The 21,541-nt window shown below is 45.0% G+C and overlaps 1 long non-coding RNA gene across 5 annotated transcripts; it reads right to left on the reverse strand.

Moving 5' to 3' along the window:
* Nucleotides 1-847: 847 nt before the first annotated feature.
* Nucleotides 848-14,071, reverse strand: LOC120237154. Of its 5 annotated transcripts, none has more exons than XR_005529872.1 (4): nt 12,351-14,071; nt 7,576-8,235; nt 5,527-7,258; nt 848-1,825 (listed from the first exon to the last, which is right to left on the reverse strand). It is a non-coding gene; the product is annotated as an uncharacterized LOC120237154 (long non-coding RNA). The 5 variants fall into 5 exon arrangements; XR_005529874.1 differs by lacking the exon at nt 12,351-14,071 and having other exon boundaries at nt 7,576-7,713; nt 8,103-9,850; XR_005529873.1 differs by lacking the exon at nt 12,351-14,071 and having other exon boundaries at nt 5,527-5,591; nt 7,102-7,258; nt 7,576-9,850.
* Between the last annotated feature and the right edge of the window lie 7,470 nt (nt 14,072-21,541).

Consider the following 21,541-nt stretch of genomic DNA (forward strand, 5'->3'; position numbering starts at 1 on the left):
TGATGGCACCTCCAGACAGGTAGTGTCAGAATTCAGCTGGGTTCTCGGATACCCTCCTGGTGTCTGAGAATTGCTAGGTGTTGTACATGGGGGATCTCCTGCACTGGAGTTAGGTCTGCAAACTTTAAAACAAATGGTGATTGGGGCGCCTGGGTGGCTCAGTTGGTTAAGCATCCCGCTCTTAATTTCGGCTCAGGTCATGATCTCATGGTTTTTGGTATGAGCCCCACATCGGGCTCTAAGCTGAGTGTGGAACCTGGTTGGGATTCTCTCTCTCTCCCTCCCCCATCTCAAAATAATAAACATAAAAAAATGGTGATTGCCTCACTTATAAAAGACAAAGAACCTGGGGTGCCTGGGTAGCTCAGTCTGTTAAGCATTTGACTCTATTTCTGCTCAGTTTATGATCTCACAGTTGTGGGATTGAGCCCTGCCTTGGGTTCTGTGCTGAGAGCTGCGTGCTAAGCATGGAGCCTGCTTGGGACTCCTCCCCTCTCTGTCTGCCCCTCCTCCACACTCCCTCTCTAACACACACACACACATACACACACACGACAAAGAGCCAAACCTTAGTGGTAGATTTAAAAAAAGACCCACAGGGGCGCCTGGGTGGCTTAGTCGGTTAAGCGTCCGACTTTTGCTTAGGTCATGATCTCGCAGTTCGTGGGTTCAAGCCCTGCGTCGGGCTTTGTGCTGCCAGCTCAGAGCCTGGAGCCTATTTCAGAGTCTGTATCTCCCTCTTTCTCTGACCCTCCCCTGCTCATGCTGTCTCTCTCTCTCTCTCTCTCTCCTAGAAATAAATTAAAAATATATATATTAAAAAAGGACCCACAGAGTTGTATTTCTTTTAAATATAAAGGATTTTCCTTTTTTATTTAGGGTCAAACTGTAGGGCTTTCATATCAAACTGGTACATGTAGTGACTGAAATAGAGTAAGAAGAGAAGACAGAATCTCTCCATAAATACAATCTTATAATCCAATAAAATACAACCAAGGATGAAGGAAAAAGAATCAAGAGCTCTCATCCACTACTTTTAAGGGAGTTTCTTTTTCTGTAAAAAGAGAGAAAAAATCCTGAGGTTGAGTTTTCTAAACCATGTTAACAGTTCTCTAATCTGTCCACTGATAAACTCCTTCAACTTTGAAGGTTGGTACCACATGCTTCCTGCTGTTCTGGACACTTTCTGCGGACCACACTCATCAACTGCAGTGTCTGGGTCACAGGAAGGCTACCTCAGCCCAGTGCTGGGATTATAGGCTGAGCCTTGAGGGAAGACGCCCCCTCTCCGCCGCCCCCCAACAAACAGGCCTTCTCCTCAGGGAGAGTCAGGAACCACAACACAGTTGGAATCATAGAGAATGGAAGTGACAGGCAGGATCATAATCAAGGTAGTTCTTCCTAAGTTCATGAGTGTGTGATTTGGTGGCACAGTGAAATTTGTCCTCCAAAGGACAAGGTCTTTTACTCCCATCCTTTAGAGAGGCAGCTGCTACCCTCAGAGCCTCTGTTTTGTTCCACCCATAGCTGCAGTTCCCTGTTCTGAGAAACATTCTTGTGTTGAGCACCATGTGGAACCCTGGCATGGGGCTTAGGCTGGCAGGGGTTAAAGGGAAGGTGTTTGTAGAGGTCCATTAGGTCAAAAGCAGGTGCTATAGGCAGGTGCTTCTGTGGTGCCACATTCTGACCCAGAGAATGTTTCCTCTTAATATAGAAATGTGTTCTAGTCACAAGCCACATGAGGCCGATGGCCAACATGAGAAGACTGCAGGGAATACAGAAACTCCAACCAGCAGGTCCAGATAACTAAAGGATAACTCAACTCCTGAAATACAAAGAAACATTTTTTTTAAGAGAACCAAATGACAGGCTTATATTCCATTACCTATTAGGCTCTCAAAAGCACCTTCACAGATCTATACTTTTATCCCCTGTCCCTAGCATATTGCCTGGCACATTAGTAGGTACTTACTTTTTGAGAGAATATTTAATATTGTTACTGTGTTACTGTTAATATTTTATCAATTCCAAAGCCAGATGTGAAACAAAACAAATCTGGTTATATAAGGACCTTTCACCAACTTTTGCTACATAGCTCTCTCAAGAACCCTATTCATACAGGAGTTAACTTTGAAAAATGTCCCATATCCTCTTGTGATGTGGAATCTAAATTACCTAAGAGCTAATGACTAAAAGCCTTCCATCTTAGGAATATCAGAAATTAATTTTGTCTATTTATTTTTTAAATAGGCTCCACGCCCAGCATGGAGCCCGACACAGGGCTTGAGCTCACAACCCTGAGATCAAGACCGGAGCTGAAATCAAGAGATGGACACTTAACCGACTGAGCCACCCAGGCATCCCTAATTTTGTCTATTTTTAAAACACCAGAAACCATTAAATTTGAGACCATTCACCCGGAGAAGAACAAGAGCCAGGTGTATTCCAAAATGTACTCTATCATCACATAACTTACTGGAGATCCAAAGAACTAGAACTAGTTTGCATACCACCTAGAAACTATCACTAGAGCAAAATCCACAGAGGCCAGATTTCTGAAACTTCAAGATGGCTGCCTCAACTTAACTCTTGTCACTGCCTACAATGGACTGAATGTTTATGTCCTCTCCAAATTCATATACCAAAATCCTAACACTCAAGGTGACGGTATTAGGAGGTGGAATTGGGAGGTGATTAGATCATGAGGGTTGAGTTTTTGTAAATGGGATTAGTATCCTTATAAAAGAGGCGGAAGAGACACCCTTGCCCACTTCCTCCATGTGAAGACACATTAAGAAGATGGCTTTCTAAGAACTAGGAAGCAGGTTCTCATTAGACACTGAATCTGCTACAGTGTTAATCTTGGCCTTCCTTCTTTCAGAACAATTTCTGTTGTTTATATATCACTCAAGCTATGGTATTCTCTAATAGCAGACCAAATAAAGAGATTGCCTTATCTGGACACTTGGAGGGTGCAGGAAGAGAAAAAATATAGAAAATTACAAATTTTCAGTCAAAAGTAGATTCCTAGCCATAAGAAATTCAGTTAATACATACTAAGCCTGTATTTTGTGGCATACTCAATCTTCCTCTGAAATAGAACAACTAATAAACACACACACACACACACACACACACACACACAAACCCAAAAAACTATGCAAATAGTATTGCAAGGTCACCCACCTGCCCTTGAGGTCTAACGGCATTTTTGCTGGAATGTCAACACCTAATATTCAAAGAGCTAGACAAAACCTTTGTTGTCTAGTTCAACCCTTTGTGTCATAGGGATGTTCGAGACCCAAGGACCAAGTTTGCACAGCAAGTTAGCAAGCTGAGAAATAGAAATCATACCTATTGACCTGCCTGTGGTAGCACCCGCACGTTTATATTATTTCAGAGTACCAAATGAATTACCATCAACAGCAGTAACTCCTTAAAAGGGCTAAGGGCATCCACTAGTTCATTACCAATTGCTTTATGCCAAACCTGCTCAGAAGAAGCTCACTCAATCCTGTCCAAGTCCCTGCCCGATTTTATCTTTGGTAAGAAAATGTCTAAAAGCAAGGGCATGACAGACGGAGTTCTGGGGAAACAACCAGATGTTCAAGTTAAATTCTACACACAACTCCTTTGATCAGAGTCAGGAATGGAATTTTTATGGAAGTGCTCCAAAGTTAAGTTTGCAAAAGAAGAATCAGTACAATGAAAATTCTTACAGTAAATGCTTTTATACCACGTTCCAAGTTCTAGAACAGTTTCTGGACTTTGTATCCTTCAGAGAATGTTTGCTTTGGTGTTTGTGGCCCGAGGCATAGAATGAGAGCTCAGCCCCCAACCTGAGGACGGTACAGGTCTCACAGGTGTTCCCAGCAGCTTACAAGCGTACATTGGGCAACCGATGTCTTTGTGAGGAGTGTGCACACACAGCATGCCAGGCTGCGTGGGGTATGGTCTTCATACTCCTTTTGGAAGTGACATTAGTAAGAGCCAAATCTGTTCACACATTCTGCTCCATCATCACAGAGCTCCAGGCCAATTTCACACCCATCTGCATCTAAAAATAGAAGAATAGACTACTCTGGTTAGTCTCACTATCTGGTCCCTTCTGCCGTACTATCCTCCAGACTGTTCCAACGACTCATCATCTGCCTTCCCTCACTGTTGCTTGTCTCAGGCACAGCCCTGCCTCAGGGTCTCACCACCATCTGGAGGCCTCTTCACCCTGCAGGCTGGCTAGCTGCACAGCTCTCTCCCGCGTGCCTTCTCGACAAGATTTTCCCTCACCACCTTTAAAGAACATTTCTCAATAGAACATATCAACTTATCAACTAATATACTCTTTAATTTTCCTGGCTAGACTGTAAAATCCATCGGGAAGGAATTGGTCTTTTAGGTTCACTGTTGAACCCCAAGTACCATGGACAATGCCTGATCCATAGTGGGAATGAATTAAATTATGACACAAATAGATGGACTAATATAGCCAACCCTTCCTTAGGTCGGAAGGCAAGCATAACTCTCCCATGATGACGACTGAGAAGGGGCCTGGTCCCCACAGGAAATAACATGGATTAGCACTGGGGGACTTTTCCTATTTACTCAATCCAGGCTGAATCTTGCCTAATCTTCCAAGCATAGTAAATACCGACTGCCACCAGAAGCCAAGAGACCCATCCACACCTTCAAGAAAGGGACATCTTTACTCCACCTCATGGGTTCTTAGTGCATTCTCGATGAGGGTCCTTAGCTGATAAGACAAAGACTCAGTCACACTCAGTGCTTGAGATCTTAAGCATGGCCAGAAAATGTGTGTGATATTCACAGCATTTTTTTCTAGGAATGTTTTAGAAGGGAATAGAGGGGCACCTGGATGGCTCAGTTGGTTAAGCATCTGATTCTTGGTTTTAGCTCAGGTCATGATCTTACAGTTCATGAGTTCAAGCCCTGCATTGGGCTCTGCACTGCAGAGCCCACTTGGGATTCTCTCCCCCTCTCCCTCTCTCTCTCTGGCCACCCCTCTCAAAATAAATAAATAAATAAATATTAAAGAAAAAAATAGAAGGGAAGAATAGAAAACACAATCTAGATCCCTCTTAGTAGAGAAATGTTAGTTTTTGAGGAGGCTAAGATTAGACAATAAAATTGTAAAACTATATTGTAGACTGTTGAATTCATTAACTGAGTTTGTTATCCAAACTCTAGTCTTTTCCATTAGGCAACAAGTCTTTGTTCATGTCTGTATAAAAGTCTTTCCTCACATGAAAATTTAGCCTGAAGAGGTGGTTTTTAATCATACTCCCTGGGATGTTAACAGCTCTAGTTCATTGTATTTTACCGGGGTGTTCTCCCATTTACAACAAGGCAAGGGAAAGCTTATCTGACACCCTAGTTTTAACACTTGATAGAATTTCCCCCTTTTCAGGTACTTGGACTATATGTAAATTAATTAGGCTCCCCCAACTCCAAAGTGAATAACTGCATATCAGCACATCTTGAATAAACAACCAAACCTCCAGAACATACTTTTCCATTCCAGTCAGCCTGCCCTCATCATTTTGGGATGAATAGTAGTCCTTTTCTCCTAAGATCTGTAAACAAAAGCAGAGATTGTATTAGACCACCTTGTTACAGCTGGTCAAGACTCAGCACATTCCTACCAACTGATTTTGGAGGCTGCCTTCAGCCCCAGAACACAAGGGAGTGCTCTTCCCCCCCCCCCCCGCCCCCACAAAAAAAAATCTGGTGCACCACATCCCTAGATAGATAGCTGTTGCTTATCTCTAATGAGGTGTCTTTTTCTGAATAAACTTTAAGAACAGTAGTTAAAGACAGCTAATTCCAAAAAAGAACTGGTAGGTGATAATTATCATTAAAATCAAGTCTTCCTGAGATAAGGAAAGAACCTCATCATCTTGTGTTCCCAGTTTTTGTTTGACTATGCATCTGCCACAGATCTCCTCTTTTAGTTATGAAAGGAAAAGTAAAACCCAAAATGCTACACACTTCACACTTCAGTGTGTGCACTGCATTTCTCACATGGAGTTATGTTATATGCACAAAGGTTTGTAGATTTTCAGAGATTTGTATTGCTATAGTCTTTTAGCAGCTGTAAAGGAGTCAAGTAGAGGGTATAATTTGGTCTTGTTCATCGCTCATATTTCTAACTTTTATTGTAGTAATCTTGTGATAAATATAATGATGTGTGAGTTCTCCAAGGGCTTTCCAGAGTGGGATATGTGGGCCTGAGAACCATTTGTTTTGAGCTCTTGATATGTCTGTTACCCTGTTTTCCAGAAGATGCATGATCATTTATAACCCTCTAAGCAACGTCTCATAGCCACTAACACTCGCTAGATTGTATTACACGCCAGGCAACTGTTCTAAGCTCTTCATTTTAACTCATTTAATTTTCATAACAATCTTAGGAAGTAAGTACTATTATTCCTATTTTATAGAAGAGGAAACTGAGGCACAAAAATTATGCCAAATCTTTTTACAGGAAGAAAATTAGTTAGAGGAAGAATCATATTGTCAACTGAAGGTGAACACTGCAGGGAAGCAGTTACCCTAATTACTGATGTTTGTTAACTGCCTAAGACTGTATGCAGCCTTAGGAGATAAAGAGTGTGAGATGGGTCCTCCTTTGTAACATTTCAGTAGCTATGGTCCTTCCCCAAAACAGCTCAGCAACCAGTTGAGAGATCCAGCAATAACACAGGTAGTAGTAATATCCCAGTCAATTTAGGTCTCAGTAAGTTAGTAACTTTTATAACTAGAAACCTTGTTAAACTCATATGTGGACTTTATAGTGCTAAGAAAACAGATCTGGAATGGGGACTTTGTCCAAAACTCTATTAGGGATACAAATGGGACTAGAGCATAATCACCTAAACCCAGTCTGACATCTCTCTCTCATGCCCATTGTCCCTCAGTTGTGTCCCATGATCCCAGCCAAAAGCAGTCAGGGGATAGAGGACAGCTTCCCACCTGGGGAGGGATAGAGAGTGGTAAGCCAGGGAAAGAGGATAGAGTGGGGAGAGGGACAAAGAGAAAATGGACACGTGCAGGGGTGGGGGATCCCCACCAGGGGATGCTGACCTTGACACTGGAACAAGAAGGGTCTATGGGCACACAGGTACTCAGTCCAGTCCTCAGCCTCCCTCCTGCGTAACTTCTCTCACCGCAGATTTTAACACTTTCAAAGGGTCCCCACTCAAAGACTCTTTGAGGAGCTCTGACTTAACCATCACTTTAACTAAGACATTTGCCAGAGAGAAGAGACAAGAAACCCCTATCAACAAAGCATACCAATAATGCTTTAGTCTCACAAGCCTCTTTGGGACTTTTACCTCCCCAGCCTGACCTGAAGCATGCTCTTGTTTGCATTTATGTTTGAATTTACAGTAGACTTGGGAATGGATTCTGACAGAATGGCCCCAGTACCATGCTGCTATCCAGCTTAAGCCTGATAAGTACAAAAACTTAAGACGCAATAGACTAAAAAGGTATCGAGTTTGAGTATTTGTAAAGTTGGCGGTGGGCGGGGGGGGGGGGGGGGGGGCGAGCACATACCTTGAAATCTGGATCAGAAAGGCTGATTTCTGATCAATTTCCTGACAGGACTCGTGAAAACAATACTTGGTGAATATTCCCGAACATACAGCCTGTCTTCTGCCATCGGCTTACGAGATGGCTTTGGAGGATTCAGGTCTATAAACATGATTTGTGGGTTTAGAATACATTTACCTCTCTCCAATTATGAAATCTCATTTCTCAGATTATGTTGAAATGCTAGAACACAGTCATTTCCAAAAAGTGAGCAAAATATTGTTGTATCTTCATGAGTCACAGGAGAAAGTAAAAGAGAAATTAGTTTTGCTTTCCTATTTATATGAATCAAATTCCTTTAGTGTTTCAAACTTAGTGCAGACATGGATAATGGTTTAAATAACAGATGGAAGATATAGAGCTCACATTCTGTACCAGGGTACTAATGATCAGTATACTCTGTATAATTAAATCAGTTCATCCTCACAACCTTATGAAGTACTATCATTTCTATTTTACAGAGTATAAAATAAAGAAATTAAAGGACTTACCTAAGGTCACACAGTTAGAAGGCTCCAGAGCCAAAATTTATACCCAAGCTGTCCGTCTCCAGACCCTACACTTAAGCCAAAGCACTTGTGAGATTATAGGTGTTGACTTCCTTCTCAGCCTCAGTTACTTCACCTGTAAAATCGAGAGCCTATGACCAATGTCAAGATTCTTGAGGGATTAGCAGAACATTATGAACATTTTATATAGTGGAGTCTCACTTGACATTCACTAGTCATTCTCCCATGACTAAAGACTTATTTTTATTTCTGGAAAAAAAACTGAGTCAGAGAAACAATCATGACAGAATTGGAAGAAACCCAAGAAACTGCCTACTGTAACCACCCTTTCTCTCTTGTTCAGAGGGTCAAATTCCCTTCTCTGATTTCTTTCATCACTTACCTCAGTGAGTATGGTATTCACAGTGCAGTATAAATCATTTCACAATAGAGAGGTAACTTTCTCAACAGTAGAAGAAAAACTTCTGACAGCGTTTCAAATACAGTAGCTGCCAAGTTATCTCTTTCAATAATTTTCAAGATTCTTCTCTCCCCTTGGTAACACTTCCTGGGTTCCAGGTTAACAAAGCTTGTCAAAGTTGCCTTCAAAGTATGATATTCAGGCAGGGTAGAAGTACAGCAAAATAAAGGAGGCTTAGCACCGCCCTTGATCCCCACCTTTTACTTCTATTAATATTACCTCAGTTTGTGTTCTCCAAACAGTGCTAAAATAGTCATGCCCATGATACCATATCTCAACTCCTAATCCCAATTACCTTCCATCCTCTAAAGTTGCCTCTTGATACTAACTGACCAAAAAGAGGCTTTTGAGAAAATACACACAGTGATAGCTCTCTAGGCCAAAGCAGAACATGGTCATGAAACCAAACTTTTATGGCCCTCAAGCCCAAAAAATGATTCAAACAATCACAAGTCAGAGTCTCAAATCTTCAAGGTTTGAACTATTCTGAAGCCCAGTTCAGTCAATCCCGGTTGCTAACTTTGAGGCTGCTCTATGTTTCCAGCTCTTCCCACCTCCAGACTCTGTAAGATTATACTTCTGACCCTCTTGTGTTTAGGGAAGCTTGAGTGTCACTTCTGGACCATAGCATTTTACAGTCTATGCAAAGCAGACACCCCAGAGCTCTTCCTCTTTAGTGAGGCAACCAATAGCCATCAGGCTACTACCTGAGGGCCTATGATGAGCAGAAGTCACCTGCCCAATATAACAGACTATAGCCTCAGTGAAAAATACATCTTCCTTTATTTTTAAGCCACTGAGATGAGATGGTGGTATTTGTTACCATAATATAACTTAGTGTGTTCTGACTGATACAACCCCATCATTAAATTCCTGAAAGGAATGGAGTCTCCCCCCAACATTTCCTAGATCCTTCTCATACCACCTAGTATCTCAGAGGAGCTGACACTACCAAATACTTCTCCTTTTTTTCTGACTGGGCTTAATAGCTTTCTTGGAAGTGAAAAATGTTTAGGATCAGAGAAGCCCAAGTGTTAACTGATAAACCAGAAGGAAAGCCTCATCCTAAGGTCTTAGACAACAGCTCTTTCTAGCAGCTGTAGCAGGAACATGGGCTATTACCACCTTCCATGAGTCACTGCCCACCCCCCCCCCAGCCTCAGGGATGAAGGGGCCACTTGACCCATGAACCCAGACCAGGGAAGAGTAGTTGAAGAAGAAAGGGAGAAAGATAGGGGTGCCTGGGTGGCTTAGTCGGTTAAGCGTCTGACTTTCACTTAGGTCATGATTTCACGGTTCATGGGTTCAAGCCCCACATCGGACTCTGTGCTGACTGCCAGCTCAGAGCCTGGAGCCTGTTTCAGAGTCTGTGACTCCCTCTCTCTCTGACCCTCCCCTGCTCACGTTGTCTCTCTCTCTCTCTCTCCTAGAAATAAATAAAACATTAAAAAATTTAAAAAAAAAAAAAAAGAAAGAAAGAAAGGGAGAAAGATACTACCAAGAACAAACTAAGGTTGTCTGGCCCTGCCAGTAAGTTCAAGCTCTCCCTAGAAACAGCTCTCTGCTGGGTGAAACTAGATCACGGCAGGCAGAGCCAACCCAGAAAATGAGAAATTCCATAAACAGCCTCCTGGCAGAAACACGTCTAGCCCCAGATGCGTAGTCACTGTTCTCATACAGGGCATGACAGGAAACGAATAGTGCCAACTTATACTTTTTATTTAAAAAAAATGTTTTATGCTTATTTTTGAGAGCAAGAGAGACAGAGCACAAGCAGGAGAGGGGCAGAGTGAGAGACACACACAGAATCCAGAGCAGGCCTAACAGGGGACTCGAGCCCACTGACCGCAAGATCCTGACCTGAGCCAAAGCTGGACTCTTAACCGACTGAGCCACCCAGGCGCCCCCAACTTATTTTAAAAGTTACCCAATTAAAGGGGTGCCTGGTGGCTCAGTCAGTTGAGCGTCAGACTTCAGCTCAGATCATGATCTCATTGTTTGTGAGTTCCACCCCACGTAGGGCTCTGTGCTTACAGCTCAGAGCCTGGAGCCTGCTTCAGATTCTGTGTCTCCCTCTCTCTGCTCCTCCCTCACTGGCACTCTGTCTCTCAAAAATAAACAAACATTAAAAATTTTGTTTTTAAAGTTACCGAGGTGCTATAATTTGCTTTCTGCTCTGCAGAATCCCCAGAATGCCCAAGTCACAGGGACCGTGTGGGGTTTGCAAGCCTTCCTTTCCATGAATTAGGCACTTCAGGGGGGACACCCTCCTCTATCCCACACACTCAGGGACTCTAGGGTGTGCAGCACTTACCTGGAGTACAATCAGCTTCCTGGGCTCACCCCCTGGCCCCCAAAATGCCCCAATTTCAAACCATGGGGTTTGAGGAAAAGAATTTTAAGTTCAATGTGATAGGATTCTAAAACCTAATATTTGAGCAGGACAGGGTAGGGAGTTGTTAAAAGATGGGGGAAAAAAACCCTACCTATTTTCCTATAAGAATAACTGGTACTCATGAGCTCATTGGATCTCCCTGATGGAAATACACAAAACATCCAGAACTGAGAAAATGCCTCTAGAGCATTTTTAAAAGACTTGTCCCCTGACTCAAAGACCTACCCCACCAGGATTCCACAAAGTCTAATCATAAGCTCTTACTCAGTTGGATTTATCATTGTATTTCCTGAATTTCCTAAAAAGATACTCCAAGGAGAGGGAACATTCATCCAACTGTTACAAGCTATGAGCCAAGAACGTTCTGGGCCCTAGCAATAGATACACTAGGGAACTCATCAGGTGACCTGCCCTCCTGACATTCACATTCCAGCAAGACACACAGTAAACAAGAAAACTGCTGATAGCCATGAGGGCTCTGAAAGGATTAAACAGGGTGATGTGACATTACTGTTGGTGGCATCTGAGCAGAGACCTAGAGGGACAAAAAGGAGTCAGACAGGTGAAGGGCTACAGCCATGAACAGAAGTCTGGAAGTTAGGCTCAGTGTGGGACACAGCACAGGGGAGTTTTCAGGACGGGAAGGGAAGGCAAGCAAAACCTCAGACCTAGTCCTCGTGGGCCTGCCTCGCTGCAAAGCAGCACCGAAAACCACCTGCTGTGAGGTTTCTGTACCTGAGTAACCATTCCATGATTATGCACAGACGGATGGCAGTCCTTGTGGCCGTCTGCCGTGTTCACAACCAAGGCTGTGAATGAAAAGGCATCAGTGGTGGAATTCTTCACCACTCAGCAGGGGAAGGAAGCACTGGGGGCTTGTGCCTAGTGTCCTGGGCTTGCATTGGGACAGGGTGAAGTCCCCAAAAGGACGGCTGAGGCAGGACCTGTGGCCCCACAGAACAGGCCGCGGGGCCGGGTGACAGCCTGGTACTCAGTACCACCAGCTGGAGGGGCTGGTCCTGTTCAGTTTGATATTTAACCCCAACTTCCCAGAACTTCTCTCCAGCGGCTCCTCTTGGAGAGATGTGCTCCCCCGGGGTCAGGTGAGGAGTCCAGGCTGTCTCCCATGGTTACCCTGTACAAAAGCTAAGCCATTTCTCTGGTTTTCTCTTCAACAGCGGCTGCAAACCCTAGCAATGCATCCTCCATGCTGGGAAAGGACAGAGAGGACTTGGAGGGCCATTCTAAAGGGGCTGGCAGCTGACAGTGTGACAAACCATCAGACGCAGGTTTACTCTACAATTTGGGGTTCCAGAAAGCAGTAGTGAGCAGGGCTTCCATTAGACCCCCTTTCTCCATCCCATGCCTTGCTTACCTGTAGCCGTGGGGATACTGAGTTTTCATCCATGAACAAAGGATCTTCTTCCCCAGCAGTTAGAAGGGGAAGGGGGGACAGATGCCCTCTAGCCCCAGGGCTTCCTCGTCCCTCATCCTAGTAGGCTCCTCTGCTCTTCTGCTACCCAGCCCCATGTGGGGGACATTCGGGTCTGAGACGATTTGTAGCTGCCACTTTGGGGCCAGGACAGAGTGAGGTTGTAGGGAGTGGGAAGAATGAAGAAGGAACCAGGCTGTGGAAGATCCAGCTAATGAATCATTGACAAGAGCACTGTAAACACAACCTTATTCCATCCCAACTAAGCAGACCCCTCTTGGGCTGTGTTTTAGAGACAAAGCTACTGACTTCTCAGAAGGCTCTCAGCTCCTGTGTCACCATCTCCGGAAACTTCTCACCTACTTCCCCACAACTCCTCCCTTCTCTGGTTGACCACAGTGCCCTGTGAGGCCTTGTATTGGGCAGCAGTCACACGGCATTTGTCATGTTGCATTTGGCCATCACTGGGTTGTCTCTAACACCCTCCTGTGAGCACCCAACGGTAGAAACTGGCTGCCTCCCAGTGGCTGCTGCCCAACGGTACACACAAATGCCTGCTGGGTGGAGTGTGATGGTGCAGTGTTCACAGCCTCTGCTCCAGAATAGAGGGGCAGAGATCTCAGGGGCTGAATGTGCACTCATTTCACACCCTGACTCACACCTGGGAAGGTGATGAGGGAAGCAGACTACCCAATCCAAGGTCTGTCACCAAGTAAGGCGATGGTAACACCTGGGATACCTGGCAAGGTCTCTGAGAGGCTCCTCAAGGGCCTTCCACCATCCTGATGCAGGGTAGCATGTGAGTCAGCAAGGACTTCCCTTATTCATCTACCATTAGCTCTTCCTTACCTCTGCCCCTGCTCATTTCCCTGGAGCCTCTCGCCATGGCCTCAGTTCTCAGAGACCAGTGCTACTAATCCTGGCACCAAGCAGCTTTGAGAGAATAGGCAAGGCCCAACCTCTAGGCTGTGGGAGAGCCCATCTCTACTGCACAGTGAACCAGGTCTAGGCACTTCAGGAAGGAAGCCCCAGACATCTATGTAGTGTGATGCAGAGCACCTTGAAGGAAGCTGGCTACAGCCCCATCTCCCCACAGCGACTGAGGGTTCTATTCAATTCTGCAGAAGTTAGAACTGCCAAGTTTAAGCAGACATAGCAAGAGAGCATTGGAAGAGAATACATGCCTCTGGCACTCTGGCTGACCGGGAGCTCTGAAGGACTGTCCCACTTACAGAACCAGTTCCTGAGTAATGGAGACACAACATTTCTTATTTGCAAGGAGGGGGCTCTAGGCAACCCTTCCCTGCCTTACTCTCCAAAGAAAACCAGGAAGGAGTTGGAACAGCAAGAACTTGCTAGAAACTTGTTGACCCAAAGTGGACTATGGACACTCCTGGGACAGCAGTGAGATGGGGACAGGAGTCTGGGACTCCCGCTATGAGGAGCGCCCTGGATGGGCTGGTACGCTTCTAGGTTGGTGCACAGCAGCCTACAAACAAAAGTGCATCGTCTTTGAAAGAAAGCGTGCCCATTGAGGCCTAGAGCAGGAGTCCACAAACTATTGCCCACAGAAAAAATCCAGTTGCTACCTGTTCTTGTAAATAAAGTTTTACTTTAGGGGAGACTGGGTGGCTCAGTCACTTAAGCATCTGACTTCGACTCAGGTCATGATCTCATGGTTTGTAGGTTTGAGACCCCCATGAGGCTCTGTGCTGATAGCTCAGAGCCTGGAGCCTGCTTCAGATTCTGAATCTCCATTTTTCTCTGCCCTGCCCCCCCACCACGCTTCCCCCATACCACCTCTCCACACTCTCTCAAAAATAAATAAACATTAAAAAAATTTTTTTTAAGTTTTACTTGAATACATTTGGTCCATTCATTTATATGAATGTTGGAAGTATTCTATAACTTGTCCTGTCCTATGCAGTAGCCACTAGGTGCATGTGGCCATTGGGAACATGAAATGTGGTGTATGTGGCTGAAGAACTCAATTTCTAATTTTAAGTTTTAATTAATTTTAATTTAAATAGCCACATGTGGCTAATGGCTATCATTAGACAGTGCCACATAGATTAAGATCAAGCACCTTTAGCAAGAGACCAATTTGCACTCAAAGATTTATTGGAATTATGAGATAAAGATAGTTATATGGAAAAATGTTTTAAGGAGTAAAGGACATATCTAAGCAAAAAGACATATTAAGAATAAATGGACAGATTCAAACTTCTAGAAATGAATAATTGAAATAAAACTCCATTACTACTGATGTCTGGAATGAACTTGAAATTCATCCAGACAATAAGATGAATAGATGTATGATAGATAGATGGAGATGATAAAGGATGGTAAAATGTCAAATAGTGGAATGTAGGTAGTGGGTATATGACTATTCATTGCAAAGTTCTTTTAACCTGGTCGTATGTTTGAAAAATAGTAAAATGTCAGGATAAAAAACCCACTTATAAACCAAATAAAGCACCTGTAATACAGCACAGAGAGACAAGGACATGAAAATAAGAGAGAAGTTAAGAGAGTCTTAGACATTTAGCGCACCTGGCTGGCTCTGTCAGAAGAGCATGCAATTCTTGCTCTTGGGGTTGTGAATTTGAGCCCCATGTAGGGTGTGGAGATTACTAAAGAGAGAGACAGAGAGAGTGTGTGTCTTAGATACCTAGTTGGAGCTCCAGATGAAAACAGATAGAGAGTGGAGGAAAGGAAATACCAGAGGAGGAAATGGCTACAAGTTTTCTCAAACAGATAAAAAAATGCATCCACAGATCATGGATGATGCAGAAACTAAAGATGGCCATAAAAGTTTGCTAATCCACTCACTGCAAAGTATAGTTTAATCCTTTTCCCCTTGAACCTGGCCTGGTTGCTGTGACTTGTTTACTTAATAGGCCACAATGCTTGATTGCTAGGCTACTCAGAAGCAGTCTTTCAGCTTCCACCTTGGTCTCCTGAATACCTGGGAAAAGTTCCCCTGCAAAATATCTGACTAGAGAGGGTTCAAAACTACGTTGACAAAGAGTGACATATCTGTGGCCAGCCTTCCAGCTGTCCCCATCAATGTTTATATTATAAACGCATATGAGAGCCATCCTGGACCCTCCAGATCAGCCCAGATTTCAGCTAAATATCACCAAGGGACTCCAGTCAATCCTGTGTGGAGAGAATCAGTCAGCTGAGATCTATTAAATTTATGACCCAGAAAGCAAAAGACTAAAAAACACTCCTTTAAGCCATAAAGTCTTCGGGCAGTTTGTTATGCAACAATAACTAACAGAACAGAGTATTTCCAAGCAAAATTTAAAATAACAAAAGGAGGGGTGCATGGGTGGCTCATTTGGTTAAGCGTCCAACTTCAGCTCAGGTCATGATCTCATGGTTCATGGGTTCGAGCCCTGCGTCGGGCTCTGTGCTGACAGCTAGCTCAGAGCCTGGAGCCTGTTTCAGATTTTGTGTCTCCCTCTCGCTCTGACCCTCCCCTGTTCATGCTGTCTCTCTCTCTCTCTCTCTCTCTCTCTCTCTCTCTCTCAGAAATAAAACATTTTAAAAAATAACAAAAGGAAGGCACACAGACATGATAAAATCATAAAACATTAAAGACAAAGAGAAGATCTTAAGGTAAGTCAGAGAAACAGGATTGACCACCTTGAAGAAATGTCAGTTAGATTTTTTCATGGCAACAATGGAAACCAGAGGACACTAAATAATCTCTTGAAGATTCCCTTGAGAGAAAAGTAACTGTCAACTTAGAATCATGTACCTGACACAGGTACATGTGCTATGATGAAAGAGTGGAAGATATTAGATAAATAAAAGAGTGTATCTTCGATACCTCTCAAGAAACCTCTAAAGTTCTCTAAAGTTAGAGAAGGACGGTTTGTAACATGGGGAAGGATGTGAATAAAATGCTAAATACTTATCAGAGTTGTTCTGGAGTAGCCCAGTCTCCAGAGAGGATGCACCCTCTTTCCAGGGGTCCAGAGGGGACATGCCAGTAGGAGTCCCTACAGTTTGGGTTCACTTCCCAGAAGAGGTCCCTGGAAAGCTAGGGACAGACACTGGCACATCCCAGGTGAAGTCTCTCCACACCTGCCCCAGGAGATGGGCAGATTGCCAGGGTTTAGCTTCCTGCAAAGTGAGCCCTTTGGAAGGCTGCATGGCCATTTCCACATGTCCTTCAAGCATCTCCCCAAAGGAGGCGACGGCCCAGCTGGTTTGCTGCTCTGAGACTAGCAAATGTCTCTTGCCCAGAGGGAGCTTTACTTCCAGCAGATGAACCAGAGAGTGTGAAAGCCAGAACCTGGGAATAATTCAGTAGCAAAAGAACGCAGAGTACTGTCCAGTCTTCTTCCTTTGAGCAGGCTTGTTGCTTCTGTGCTCTCTGCCATAGGAGGAAGCTGAAATCAGTTCCCACTTCACCTTAAGTAGTGAGGACTAGTCATTGCCACACTCGATACTGTGTCCTGGAGGTTAGGAAGTACTCACTAAACTTCTAGAAGCTAGTTCTACTCCAATCAGATTTGGAAAGAGGGCCAGACAAGCCAGTGAGCTGTGCAGAATGCTTGGAATGTAGCCTCAGGGAGTTCAGCAGAGAGGCCAACAACCACCCTGCTCTTTCTTGACTGGACAAGCCCTGGGGCACGGCTGGACTCAGAGCCCAGGAGGCGTGCACCTCCTGACTCATCTCCCTGCTTCTACTCTTATGCAATGGTCCATTCTGCAGAGTAATTTCTGTTCAGAGATATCACATTGTTTATATCTTCTGAACTCCCCAGCAGCCTGCCCTAACTCCAAACAAGATCCTGACACCTGAACAGGATCTATAAGGGGTTTTGTGAGCTTCTCCCTCTTCTCAACCAGGTTTCTGCTCAAATATCACCTCACACAAATCTTTTCTAAGCACAGTCAAAAATAGTCCCCTTCCCATGACTTTCCTAGTTCTTCTTCCTAGAACTTAGAACGACTATGTATTTTTATGTTTTGTCAAGGGATCATCACCCCCTTTGGAACATTAGCCACATGGAAGAACAGACTTTGAGTTTGTTTCTTGCTTGCACCCCTGAAGCATAGAATAAAATAGTGTCTAGCAAACGGTAGGTTGAACATGTGAATGAGGGTCTGTCAACCATCCGACACTGTTTCACTTGGACAGGACACAAGGTCAGTCATCATAAGACCAGTGGAGAGAGCTCAGGGAGAGGTCACCACCTATGTTACCCAAATCCCAGACCAAACAGGCTTGGGATAATAACCAGAAGTTATTATAACCAGAGTCCACTGGGCAGACATGGATGCAGTTTAGGACGGTGGCTTTCAAACCCAAGTGAGCATCAGAACCACCACATGGAGGGCTTGTAAGATTACTAGGCCCTACCTCCAGGCCTTGATTCAGTAGGTCTGGGTGGGAGGAGCTGAGTGTTTATCTGTCTAACAAGTCTCCAGGTGATGATGATTCTGGTCTGGGCATCTCACTCTGAGAACCATCAGTGTAAATCAGACTACATAATCCCCCTGGTTCATTTCCACCCAGAGAAGCCAAGGGAAAGACTTATTTGAAGAAAGCCAACATGTCTGCAGCTCCTTATACCACATGGATCATAACAGCTCATCTTTGTTACTCATGTGCCATCCCTTCTGTCAACATCTTTGCTAACCTTCACTGAAGGGGCCCCTCATCCTCCTAGCCAAACTCAAGTCTCACCTCATCTGTGGAGCTCTCCATGACTACACTGGCACCTGATACCCTCCCCTTACCTCCCACCTGTGCAACTGCTCTTGGGGTTTGGACACGGGATCATCTTTCTTATCATTAACATTCCTAATCACTACATGCTTGCCCCACATCATCTCAGACCAGAAGCAGAAGGGCAAGCCCAGGTGAAGAACATTCCCTAGGAATGTTTTGCCTGGGGCACTATTTCTCTGCCTGACGTGTTGGCTCGAGGTCAGTGGCTAAGCCTTACTAGGCTGTACCTCCTGCAGCCATAACCCTATAGGGGCTCCGGGAGCATTGATGGGTTGGTAAAATATACAGGCACAATGCTGTTCTTCCCCTCTCTCAGGGCTCTCTTGAGAAGTAAACATGATTAAGGGCACAGTAGGCAGCATGCAGCAAGAGCTCAACTTAGGATAGATATTACCAGTGTCACTCACCACTATCCAGGGCTAGAAGTCCAGAGGAGACAGACATGCCTCATGGTAGGAACAGGAAGCGCTTGCTTTCCACAGGGGCCTTTTCTCCCCCCTACTCCCCTACTGCTTCATTTCCCCACTGATTTATCTAGCAAATAGCCCCAGGAACCTACCCCTCTACTTCACCACCTTGTTGGGGATATCCTAAAGGGGCTCTGAACAAGTTGCTGATAATGCTGTTTGGGGATCTGAGACCAGCCCTGCCCCTCACACGGGCACAGCCATGAGCTGCCCACTCCTACATGGCCCCTTCAACCCAGGCTTCCTAAGAACAACCAGGTGGCCAGTGGGCTCTCCCTGCAGGAGGAACTGGATAGTCCCTGCACATTTGCCTCCTTCTCCTAAGACCCTGAAAGCCTGATTGTGGACGTGCGCCTGGGCCTGGCTCTGGGGAGCTTCAGTTCCAGCCATCAGGGAAGAGAGGGAAACCCAGGGGAGTAAGATGGGGGTAGGGGCTGCCCTCCTTCTCCAAGTAGCAGAGGCCTGAGGCCAGGCAGAGCCTCCACCAGCTCCTCCTTTCAGGCCTTCTTGGCCCGAGGGTGACTAATGAGGCACCTGTTCTGCGTTATCCAGTAAAGGGCAGGTGCCCCTCCACAGCTGGACGTAATCAGTACCGGGGGAATGTATGTCAAGAGCCACTGGGGATCGTGTCAAAGTTAACAGAGTCATTTCATCCCACCCCCAGCCTACCAGCTCTCACCAGAGGCTGAAAGCAGAGGAAACAGACTTATAGACTCCTTTTTTATTCCTCAGCAATCTTGCACCCAGACTGGGCAGGGCTAAGGCTGGGGATTCCCCTGGAGTGAAAACAAGATGGATCTGTAATTTGACCAGGGAGTGACTTGGGCCCCCTCCTCCCTGCCCAGTGCCCCCTCATCCATCAGCTCTCCTCTGAGACATCTGCATACCCTCCTTTCCCACAGGAACGTGCTGGCAGGAAACCAGGGTCATCAGTTGTTGGCACATTTGTGTGATTCCAATCCTTATGTCACCTCTTCCATCATAACTGCCTTGGCTTCCGACTGGGACAGCAAAGCCATGTGGACACACTTTTCCTGAACTGAAGAACTCCAGGCATGGCGAAACTCTGGAGGAGATATGGGGGTGGGAATGGGGTGGGGGATACAAAGGCATCCTAGGGCCTTGAAACTGTATTATCTAAGTGAATCTTGTCAGCTCAGGCTCTGCCCCCCTGAAAGTATTTAAACCCCTCAGACTTACATCCGTGGTCAAGGTCACTTCTCCCTCCACACTTCTCTTAGGGTCATCTCTATAGCATACAGCATGCTTACTGCTATCAATACCCCATACTTTCAAATCCTTACCTCCACCCTGAGGTCCCTGAATACAGGCCTGCATATTGGCCAGGTTTCCACCTGACACATAGATCCTCTTCTCCACATTTCTGCTCTTTCCTCCAGAGCTTGATCAACAGTACCCACACCCACCCTGGTATCACCAGGCCTAATGCCATGAGCCATCTTGTCCTCCTGAGATTCTCTCCCTTGTTTTCCACAGCTATTCTACCTTGTGTATGACACCTGCTGTATACACTTTCATCTTCTCCATTCATTCTGCCATTGTCTTAGCTGGAGCCCTGGAACTCTCACTTGCCTATGGTACTAGTGCATGTTCAATGTGACTTTGGGGCCCCCTTGGTCATGGTTTTTCTGCTCAGAAAAGATTATTCAAAAATAACTTTGGTTTTTTGAAATCAATAAAATTTTTATCATTATCAAAAACTTTTTTAGCTTAAAAAAATCTTTTTTAATGTTTCTTTATTTTTGAGAGAGAGAGAGAGAGAGCGAGAGAGAGCTAGGAGGGGCAGAGAGAGAGGGAGACACAGAATCCAAAGCAGGCTCCAGGCTCTGAGCTGTCAGCCCAGAGCCCAACACGATGCCTGAATTCATGAACTGTGAGATCATGACCTGAGATGAAGTCAGACACTTAACCAACTGAGCCACCCAGGAGCCCCTAGCTTTTTTTAACATGAAGAATTTAATATAAAGAATCAGTAAGTAGCTTAAATCTATGGACTCTATCACCAGTAATTATCATTCTGAGATAATTTGCAGCAAGTAGAGCTTTTAAAGGCCAAGAGCCAAGCACCTTCAGGTACCATTAAATATATATTCTGTCTTCACCATCTTTAAGTGGCACATTGCTCATTCAGGGGTATTAAGTACATGCACATTGTTCTGTAATGAAAATCACACCCACCCACAAACTCTCTTCATCTTGCAAAGCTGAAACTCTGTACCCATGAAACACTAACTCCCCATTTCCTCCCTTTTCAGCCCGCAGCGCCCTCCTTTCTACTTTCTGTCTCCAGGAGTTGAACTGCTTTAGGTACTTGCTATAAGTGGAATCATCTGAAGCCTGCTGAATCCATCTCAAGCCTTTGGCCTTGACCTCTCCTTTTGCCTGCAATGCCCTCTCATGACTTTCAGACTCCCACTCATCCTTTAAGATCCAGTGTGTCTTCTCCTCTGAAGCATTCCTTGACAATTAAGGTCAAGTTCATAACCGCCCTCCCACTCCTTGGCATTCCCCACTGATCTAGCAAATACTTCAGTTTGCACATACCTACAGTTACTTATTTACATAGACGTAGCTCCATGAGGCCAGCGACCTGGTGCCTTTTGTTCATCACAACAGCCTCAGCACCATGCAGAGCCAGGTTCATTAACTGAATGATGTCCCCATTTCTCCCTCAGCTCCATCAATCAAAGACCAACAGATGTCCTGGGACCTCTCTACTGCCCTGAGCTCACAGCCTTTGTTCTTCATTTCATTGGTTTGGGAAAGAACAGTTTAGCTGCTTCCCAGGGATCCATGCAAAGTGCCCCAGTGGTCTAGACAGCTTCTTCCCCAACAAGTATGACTGGTGACCAAGTGTGGTCACTGGCCAAGGTCTTTGTTCCACAGGGAAG

Source organism: Hyaena hyaena, unplaced genomic scaffold, assembly GCF_003009895.1.
Source record: "Hyaena hyaena isolate Hyena2069 unplaced genomic scaffold, ASM300989v1 scaffold_173, whole genome shotgun sequence".
In the NCBI taxonomy this organism is placed as follows: Eukaryota; Metazoa; Chordata; class Mammalia; order Carnivora; family Hyaenidae; genus Hyaena; species Hyaena hyaena.